The sequence below is a fragment of the Astatotilapia calliptera genome, chromosome 23, assembly GCF_964374335.1.
Source record: "Astatotilapia calliptera chromosome 23, fAstCal68.1, whole genome shotgun sequence".
Classification (NCBI taxonomy): domain Eukaryota; kingdom Metazoa; phylum Chordata; class Actinopteri; order Cichliformes; family Cichlidae; genus Astatotilapia; species Astatotilapia calliptera.
The window spans coordinates 37,996,945-38,007,671 of record NC_137443.1 but is presented as its reverse complement, the minus strand read 5'-3'; the positions used below and the strand labels follow the sequence as shown (position 1 = coordinate 38,007,671).

The 10,727-nt window shown below is 40.0% G+C and overlaps 1 long non-coding RNA gene across 1 annotated transcript; it reads left to right on the top strand.

The window, feature by feature from the left end:
- The first annotated feature begins 6,839 nt into the window (after positions 1-6,839).
- On the top strand, positions 6,840-9,089 carry LOC113006460 (uncharacterized). Its single transcript, XR_003269756.2, has 4 exons — positions 6,840-6,992; positions 7,697-7,814; positions 7,928-8,096; positions 8,609-9,089. It is a non-coding gene; the product is annotated as an uncharacterized LOC113006460 (long non-coding RNA).
- Positions 9,090-10,727: the final 1,638 nt, after the last annotated feature.

Here is a 10,727-nt window from a genome sequence, read left to right as displayed (position 1 = left end):
CTGAAGAAGCTTCTCGGATGAGAGGTGAAACGTCTTCAAGCAACTTAAAGAAGTCCAGACGCTTTTCTTTGCAAGCTCCTTTGACTACGATGACCTGGATGACTGAGAACCTTTACAGACATATGTGTGAAGTCAGATAACACACCAATTAGTTAAACTGCAGGAATGTCTTAAAGCCTATATTGGGTTCCCTTCATTGGCTCCCTGTTAAATCCAGAATTGAATCCAAAAGTAGAATGGAAGGCAGAGTCTTCAGTTTTCAGGCCCCTGGAACCAGTTTCCAGTTTGGATTGAGGAGACAGACACTATCTCTACTTTTAAGATTAGGCTTAAAACTTTCCTTTTTGCTAAAGTATATAGTTTGGGCTGAATCAGGTGACCCTGAATACTCCCTTAGTTATGCTGCAATAGGTGTAGGGTGCTGGGGGATTCCCATGATGCATTGAGTATTTCTTCTTCAGTCACCTTTCTCACTCACTATGTGTTAACAGACCTCTCTGCACTGAATCATACTTATTATTAATCTCTGGCTCTCTTTCACAGCATGTGTTTTATCCTGTTTTCCTTCTCTCACCCCAACCGATCGCAGTAGATGGTCAGCTCTCCCTGAGCCTGTTTCTGCCGGAGGTTTCTTCCTGTTAAAAGGGAGTTTTTCCTTCCCAATGTCACTAAAGTCTATGCCAGGGTGCTTGAAAGGAGAGTTCGTCCGCTAGTCGAAACTCAGATACAGAAGGAACAATGCGGTTGTCATCCTGGTCGCGGAACACTGGACCAGCTCTTTATCCTCTCAAGGATACTTGAGGGCGTATGGGAGTTTGCCCAACTAGTCTACATGTGTTTTGTGGACTTGGAGAAGGCATTTGAACGTGTCCCTCGGGGTGTCCTGTGGGAGGTGCTGCAGGAGTATGGGGTGTCTGGCCCATTGCTACGGGCTATTCGATCCCTATACAACCGTTGCAAGAGCTTGGGGGCATCTCCCATTTTGACCTCGGCACTTCCAGGCCATATTCGGCACAGATGTTTCTGTATACTATGCCGGCAACTTGGTTATGGCGTTCCATGTATGCCCTTCCTGCTAGCATCTTGCACCCTGCTGTTATGTGCTGGATTGTCTCTGGGGCATCTTTACACAGCCTGCACCTGGGGTCTTGCCTGATGTGATAGACCCCAGCCTCTATGGATCTTGCACTCAGAGCTTGTTCTTGTGCTGCCATGATTAGTGCCTCTGTGCTGTCTTTCAGTCCAGCTTTGTCCAGCCACTGGTAGGATTTCTGGATATCAGCCACCTCCTCTATCTGCCGGTGGTACATACCGTGCAGGGGCCTGTCCTTCCATGATGGTTCCTCGCCTTCCTCCACTTTCTTGGGTTTCTGCTGCCTGAGGTATTCACTGAGCATGCTGTCTGTTGGGGCCATCTTCGTGATGTATTCATGGATGTTCCTTGTCTCATCCTGGACTGTGGTGCTGACACTCACCAGTCCCCAGCCCCCTTCCTTCCGCTTAGCGTACAGCCTCAGGGTGCTGGAGTTGGGGTGAAACCCTCCATGCAAGGTAAGGAGCTTTCTTGTCTTGATGTCAGTGGCTTCTATCTCCTCCTTTGGCCAGCCTATTACCCCAGCAGGGTACCTCAATCAAATAAATATCAGAATGGGAAAGAAATTTAAGTGACTTTGAAATTTCCTGAATTTCCTGCAAGTTCCTATATTTTAGCTTCACTTACAATTGCACCATCCCCAGAATTGGACAATAGTACATTGGCAAGTCTTATAAGTTTTGATGTCAGCTGTGCTACACTAATTGAGATAAGGTGAGAATTTTTTTATAAATGACATATCAACATACACTACTAGTCAAAAGTTTGGACACATCTTCTCATTTAAGGTTTTTTATTTATTTATTTTTTACTACTTAACTACTTACATACTACATGCTTTTACTGCTTACATATACATACTGAAGATGTCAAATTTATAACGCAAGATATATGGAATAATGTAGCAAAGACAAAAATGATAAATGGCTCTAAATATGTCTTACATTTTAGATTCTTTGTTGATAGCACTACAAACCCTTGTCCTTCTTTCATTGAGCTTCATGATGCAGTCACCTGAAATGGTTTTCAGTTCACAGGTGGGCCTTGCCAGAGTTCATTTGTGGAATTTCTTCCCTTCTCAATGGGGTTCGGACCATCAGTTGTGTTGTGCGGAAGGTACACAGCTGATAGCCCTATTTGACAACTGGTTCTTACCATAATATGAATTCTAACAATCAGCTAAGTAAAGAGAAATGACAGTGCATCATTGCATTAAGAACTGAAGGTCATCAGTCCTGAATATTGCTAAAATTTTGAATGGCCCCCAAGTCCAGTTGCAAAAACCATCAAGCACTACGCTGAAACTGGCTCACATGAGGACCGTCCCAGCAAAGGAAGACCAAGAGTCAAGTCTACTGCTGAGGATACATTCATCTGAGTCACCAGCCTCCAAAATCGTAAGTTAATAGTACCTAAGTTTAGAGCCCAGATAAATGCCACACAGAGTTCCGGTAGCAGATATATCTCTACATCAACTGTTCAGGAGACTGCGTGAATCAGGCCTCTATGGTCAAGTAGCTAAGAAACCTTTACCAAGGAAAAGCAACAAGCAGAAGAGATTTGTTTGGCCCAAGACAGACAAGGAATGAACATTAGACCAATGGAAATCTGTGCTTTGGTCTGATGAGTCCAAATTTGAGATCTTTGATCCACCCACCATGACTTTGTGCGACACAGAAAAGGTGAACGGATGGTCTCTACATGCATGATTCCCACTGTGAAGCATGGAGGAGGAGGTGTGATGGTGTGGGGTATGCTTTGCTGGTGACAATGTTCAATTTTCAAAATTGAAGCCACACTGAACTAGCTTGGCTACCACAGCATCCTGCACTGACATGCCATCACATCTTGTTTGCGTTTAGTTATAACAGGGTGTCCGACTCCAGGCCTCAAGGGCCGGTGTCCTGTAGGTTTTAGATATCACCCTGGGTTAACACAAATGAATCAAATGATTAGTTCATTACCAGGCCTCTGGAGAACTTCAAGATATGTTGAGGAGGTAATTTAGCCTTTAAATCAGCTGTGTTGGCTCAAGGACACATCTAGTTGGACACCCCTGAGTTAGACCATCAATTATTTTTCAACAGGACAATGACCCCAAACAAAACTCTAGGCTGTCTAAGGGCTTATTTGAACAAGGAGAGTGATGTAGTGCTGCACCAGATGGCCTGGCCTTCACAGTCACCTTACCTAAACCCAATTAAGATGGTTTGGGATGAGATGGATTGCAGAGTGAAGGCAAAAGGGCCAACAAGTGCTCAGCATCTCTGGGAACTCCTTCAAGACTGTTGGAAAACCATTTTAGGTGACTACCTCAAGAAGCTCATCGAGAGAACGCCAAGAGTGTGCAAAGCAGTAATCAAAGCAAAGGGTGGCTGTTTTGAAGAATCTCAAATATGAAACATGTTTTTAGTTATTTCCCACTTTTTAGTTTATTACATAATTTTATTAGTTTTTCATTCATTCATAGATGCTTTCAGCGAGAATCTACAATGTAAATAAACATGAAAATAAAGAAAAAACATTAAATAAGAAGGTGTGTCCAAACTTTTGAATTGTGGTGTAGATTTGTCCAGCCTGGAGTTAAAGTTTCAAAATTAAGGTACCTTTGAAGGAGAAATGGGGTTCAACCAAGTCCTAGCAAAGCGTGCTTGATGCAGTGACTGGTGAGTACAAGTATATATATGTATGACATGTCAAGTATCACACCTTGGAAAACATATGACTCATATTCAACAGTGCACTTTGGTCAGGGGCTGCTGATGTTACTTTGGTAGGCTGACAGCCAGAATATAAAATTAATTCCCCTCACCTAGACCTGCTTGTGCACACTGCCAGACTCTGGAAAACTGATTAAAAAAAAGAAGGCAGGGCCTGGAAGAGAGCATTGCTCTCTGAGAAGTTACTATGTTGGGTGGATGCTACAGGGCAAAAGCTGCTCAGCCAAGCCACAGATATTACACTCATTTTCAGGGGGCAGGTTGCCATTTACAGTCACGTCTGCCTCCCAGTGCTGAAGACAGCTAAGATAAGGGGGAAATGTCCCAGTGGCGGGCAAGTGAAGGCAGGGGTCCGCTGCTTTGATTTCAGATTCTGTCGAGTCCGTAATGCCGATGAAATATTCCTCCCTCAGGCGTCTAATACACACAAGGCTGATCACACCACTGACAGAGTCAAGGGGCTAACTCCGTTTTTTTTAATGTCAAGTAGTCAATGTGTATTTTTGTCTGACGTAGAGAAGTGCCACTTACTTTGCACTGCTCTACTTAGTCTAGTCACTTATGCTATAACATAGTTCAAGGTGCGAGGTGACTTCCAGGTCAGTTTGTGTACAGTAACGATGACAAAACGCTGTGTTACTGCACAGTTTGCCTGTCATATGAAGTCATATCAAGTATCTTTTTAGTTAAAAGGTTGATACTTCTCCAATGATCAGTAGCTGTAGGCCTTAGATTTCAATAGATAAAAAAGGACAATGTAGCATTCAGTATACGCAGATATATCTGACACCGCCGCTGTGTATTTCTTACCTCTTGGAAAATATTTCTGTTCATGAATGTTCCATTTCTTTGACTGTACCCCAGCAAATTGCTCTAAAGGTATAAAAGATGTTTCATGAGGCTGAATTTTATTCAAAAAGTATTTTCTGATTGGTGATTTTTATGTCAGCTCGGTTCGCCAAATTACCAAGGCGTTCTGTATGTGTGTGTCTGTGTGTGTGTGCAAATATGACTGCTGCTGAGAAAAGATGGATGTTAATATGAGTAAGGGGAATGGCTGCTCAGTAACAATGCCTGATTATTTGGACTACAGATCAGATATCTCAGACGTTGCTGATTGGAATTTGATGAAAGTTTGGAATATCGTAGCACACCTTCCATGTTTTTTTAGGCTCACTTTAAGCTGACTGGGAGTGTCTAAGCAGCATGACAAGATGACACATGTGCTATCAATTAGCAATAAGGGGTGGCAGTATTTCCGATGATGTGAAGTGATTTCAGCAGACTAAGTGTGGAATAATTAGGGGAATTCTTGCCTACAAAAAAAATTGATGTGACAATTAGCAGATGCCGTTGAACATACTGTCTATCAATCAGTAAGAATGTTGCACTGCTAAATCAGGAAAAGGCTTCATAAAATGCGCAGGAGGCACAATTCAACCGGCACTGAATTTGCTTAAGGCAAAAATTTACCCATGTTACAAAACATGCCTCTAGGTTAGGTATGATGAAGTCTTTCATACTTCTCCTCTATATTCAGTTTTGTCAGCTTCCAACTAATCTACAGTTTCCACTACCACAGAAAGGCTTAGGCACAGTGCCTGAGTATTTTTTCAGAGCGCCTCAAGCCAAATGAACATAAAAAGGCATTTATGGAAGATATTAGAATGTAAAAAATGATAGTGAGGATTCTGTATCCAGCCAGTCAGGCAGAAGCTTGCTGCGAAAGCTACATTGAGCCTGAAAGTTATACAGTGCACCAGCCATCTACTCGTGTCAAAGCTAGTTGGTCTGTCTGTGGGTTTTTTGTGTTTTTTTATTTTCTTTCTAGCCACTGGGCAAGATTGTGTTGTTCGGTGACTTTGAGTTTGATAAAAGTGGGAGTGAAATACAGCTATTTTATATATCTGATGAACACCAGTAGGCAACTATGTTGGAAAAAATTAAACATGTTCATGAAAAATAAAACAAAATACACTGTGATGAGGTCTGGCAATTACCAGACGAGCAGAGTCTACATCTATTTTTTTTATTATTTTATTATTTTTGATATTTATTTTGATATTTTCTACACTCCTTAGTAAAATAACTGTGTGAATCAGTGTCAAGTTCAAGTTAGCGGTTCTTAATTTTTAAAGAAAATCTGTCGTTTAATCAACCTTATTCTGTTATGTACACTGTAAAAAAGGGCAGTGAAATTGACATAAAAACCATGTAAAACCCCTACAGAAATGTATAGTAAACCCCAAAACACAACTTTCCTGTTTCGATCACAGTGAATTATTGTAAACCTTTAAACAGAATGTTCCTGTTATATTTACAACATGAATGTGTGATTATAATCAAATTTATTGGTTAAAACTACAAATACTGTGAATAAAAACAGTGAAACACTGTAATACTCATAACCAAACAATCATGTTAATTTGACATGCAAATACTGTAAAAATCACAGTTTTAGTCAGTTTTTCTTAAAAACACATGACGTATATGTAAGTCACTTTACAACTGCATGGATGTAGTGGGCCTACTTTTAACATGATTCATGAAATGATGCAAAGTCATGGATTGGACTAATAAAAATGTTTTCACAGAAGATGTCATTGTGAACCTGATAGGTTGCCTCTCCATTTATAGGCTATATAAAAATATACAATTAAAATTGTTTACATCATGTTTTTTTCTTAAATCATTTGCAGCCTATTGTAGGGTAACCAATAAGAAATTATTATTTAACGACTAAGTAATGCTTCTGTCATAATGCTTGTATTCTTTATGTTTCTTTTAATTGCAATGTGATACTTAGACTAGAATACTTTTTTGGGTTAGGTCAGCAATGTCTCATTATTAAAGGCTAAACAAACTTACAGTGCCTCCCATAGGATCTCTATGGTGCCTCATCTCCACAGAGCTGTAAGCTACTTCAGGCCACTCACAGTTGCACTGAGCGCGCCTAATTTTGAATGTGCATCTGAAGCTCGTCTCTGATTGGATAATGATGTGAGGGCGGGAGGAGAAGAGCGCCTAGTTCACGACTATAGCTAACGAGCCAGCACGAGAGAGAAGACGGGAGAAGAAAACATCGAACTTTCAGCAACTACGTTGTTAGGACAAATTACAAACATACGATTTCAAGTGTTTTTTGAGGATCTGTGTTTGTTCGTCAGAAAGTCTGCACGGTAAGTTCAATATCTTGGCGACGTTTTTTTCGAGATAAAAGCACCAGTTGATATTTAGACCAAGGCTCATAACCTAGCGCTAGCATGCTAGTTCAGCTGAAAAGCACAGGCAAACTTTAGAAATACTAAAAATGATCATCTGCGTCTTTTGTAAAAAGGTATTGGTCACATTAAGAGGCTATGTACTACATTGCAGAGTGCATAAGAATGAGCCTTGTTGTATTTTTAAATGTGTTGGCGCCAATTGCAGCCAAACATTCACCACGTACTCTGCTTTCAAGGGGCATTTTTATCGTGTGCACAATGCACCTGCACTTCAAGCTACTCCTAAAGCTCTTGTTGCAGATTTAAAATGTGCAGTTTCATTATGTGCCCGCCATTTTCAAACAGTGAAAGAGCTAGTGTCTCACTTAAATGATCATATTGCAGGGGGCAGGTCTGTGTCATGTCCAGTAAGTGGTTGTAAGCATATGTTTACAAAAAAGTCATCATTTACTTCTCACATGTGTAGGAAGCATAAAGCTTGTTCCCCAGATGGTATTGATGACATGTACAAGGAATCTCGTCCTCAGCCCCCAAATGACAGTACAGAATATTCAGAAAACACACATGAAACCATGGCATCTGCTAGTTCAGCCAGTGATATGCCAGAGAAGGATAGTCATTCTTATCTCAGAAACATGTGTCTCTTTTACCTTAAACAGCTACTCAGCTACTTTGAAGAGAAGGAGGAGTCCATGCTTCTCTGTGTTGAAGATACATGTCTGGCAGATGAGGTACAACTGGAGCAAGTGCCTCTGACACCCACTATTATCATGTGTGGTAAGTCTGTTTCATAGCTCTCTCTCTCTCTTTTTTTTTTAAGTGCATTTTTTATAGAATGTCATGTGACTGCCGTGTTTATTGATATAACCTGTTAAATAATTTCTTCACAGGACAGTCCTGTTATTCCTCAAGAAGATACATGCTGAGTGTTGATCGGCACCTCGTCAGCACAAACATATCCTCCTTCATTTCTGCACTGTGCCTCATGTTCGGGAGCTACTACAATTTCAACATCCATTATCCATCTGAGCTGGCTTCCACTTTAGAGTTTCTTCAGAGGTGAACAAATATGGCTTTGTTATTTCTCATAACTGAGACTCTGGGATCTGGAGTCTGGCTTTGATGTGGTTCGAGTCCAGGTCTGGCTCTGAGTCTCGGTCGGCTTTGGAGCCGGTTTCAGTTGTTTTTTCTGTTTTTTGTTGTTGTTTTTTTTGTTTGTTTGGTTTTTTTTAAATACATTAACAGTCTGAATCTGGGTCCAAGCCTGGCCGAGACTCAGGGCTAGACCAAGCGTCAACTGACGTCTGACTACCTATAACCTTTGCTTTGGATTTTAACAATGCTAAAGTGTGACATATCACTGCAGAAGACACTCATGAAGGGTGCCAATACTTTTGACCATGCATTGTTCACTTCCCCACAGCATTTTGGTTATACTTTGTCTTGAACGTGGTCATGGCCATGACTGTATATATATGTATATACTTAATTTTTACTTACTTTGTATGTGTATTTTAACTGATCAATTATAAAAATGCTTAATAAACTTTTATATGATTGTTATTCTACAGGTGTTTCTTCTCCATAAACCCAGAAAAAGGAACCAAAGTAGAGAACAAAAACTCAAAGCGTCGTCTCAGTGTGAACCCTCGAGTCCTCACCCTGATTTAGGATCTCGCCGACCACGAGTGGCGCTAAGCCTAAATCTTGACTCTCTGTGGACTGTTAGTTTTACTTTGTTAATTTTGTTCCACAATGTGTACTGGAACCTTTTACTGGTCGAATGCATGAAGCCAATTCATGAAGATGTTCTTTCTTTGTAGGAATGTTCTTTATTTACATAAGAAAAGAAAAAAAACAACATGCTGCTACTGCAGTGTTTCTAGACCACATGTGTAGGTTTGTTTCACCACGTGGTTTTGCTGATGTTTTCTGACCAGGGCCATGGTTGTGGTGACAGCAGGGTGCGTGTTGCGTTGCACGGTGATTATGATCATTTTTGGCACAATATGTGTTTTTTGTTTTAAAGTCTTAACAGGTTATTTAACTTTTTCTGGTGGAGGGTCTTGTTAGACCCTCCACCAGAAAAAATGCTTGTTTCATGAACATGGTTCTTGCTTTGCAGGAATGTTCCACAGCTTTTATAGCCTATATTTTGATTGAATTGTGTAGTTGCTGTGTGCCTTGCATATTGTGTTAGTTGGAAAAATGGATCCATTTGCTGTCATTTTGCTAATGTGGCTGCAAAATAAATTTCCCAAAAGTGATATTTTCCTCTCTTGTGTTTTCTCATGTGTATTTTTGCATGTTTGGGTGTAGGCGTAGCAGTAAGAAATTTGCTGGGTTATGGTTAAAATTTTACATTAAAACATATAATATTCAGCATAGATTTTATGTATAATTTACAGAGCAGCTCCATTTAATATGCACAGTTTCACCGTAGTTCTACCATTTTAAATTAGTTCTTTGTACGATATTTCCCTGTTAATTTTGCAGTTTATGGATCCACAAAAAGCATTTATTACTTGTAAAAGATACAGGAAATAGTGTATTTATATATCACATCTATGTGTGAAATTAACTTCTTTTTCCTGTAGATTTAACAGTTTTAATCTGAGATTCATTCACTGTAAATCAATTTACAAGTTGCATCTGTAAAGCGTTTTTACAGGAAGTCCCTGGTAACCCCAGCTGCCAGGGTTTTCCTGTAAAAACAGCACGTTTTTTTTTTACAGTGTAGGCTACATCCATGACTGATCCAGTGTTCCATCTATGTAGCTATGATTGTAGGCAATGGGGCTATATTTGGGTTAAATGACATGTTGAAAAATGAACCTATTGCTAATCAGAAAAGTGAGGTCACCATGCAATAAAATCTGGAGGGGGTCTGAGTTCATATTTCCATTAAGTGTGACAAGATCTCCAAATGCAGACCACAGCACACCGTCCACCATGTCTTACAGATGTCTGTAGACATTCACTGATGTACCTCTCTCCTGACCTCCTTTGTGCATACTGGTGATGATTTTAACCAATACATTTCAATTACTTGATAATTTTATCACTTTATCAGACCCGTTGCCACAGATTTTCATTCTGGTTTTTCTTTAATTTGGAATTTCTCAGCATTTTTCCTTATTTCTCTCAGTTAATAATGACTTCTTGATAGTCACCCTTTCACTGAGACCATTTCTAATGAGGATTCAGAGAACAGTACATGGATCAACTGAAGGGCCGGAAGCACCTCTCAGTTACTGTGTCAGGTATTTGCTGTATTTGTTTCTTCTGTCTTAAGAACATGGCTTTCAAACATTTCTCTGCTGTAGATCATTTTTTAGTCCTGTCAATATTTTGTCCTTCATTTATCAAGTTCCCGCCCATTTTAAAAGCGAGACTGCACACCATTCTGAGATATGCCAAGATCTTATTCAGTAGGTCTTTAGGAATCCCCTTGTTAGTGCAGATGTACTTTTTATACCCTCAGACTTTGTTATCTTGGCATTTTTCATAGATTCAAGAAATGAATGTGAATAACTTGTAACAGGCTTCTACTAACAAAGAGCCTAAAGATGTAATTTAAAATTGTTCTTTTGCTAAGTTGTCTGTTATGTGTATACTAGGGGTGCAACAATACTCGATATTGAACCGTTCGATACAGTGCTTTCGGTTCGTGGACAAAAGTAAAACAGT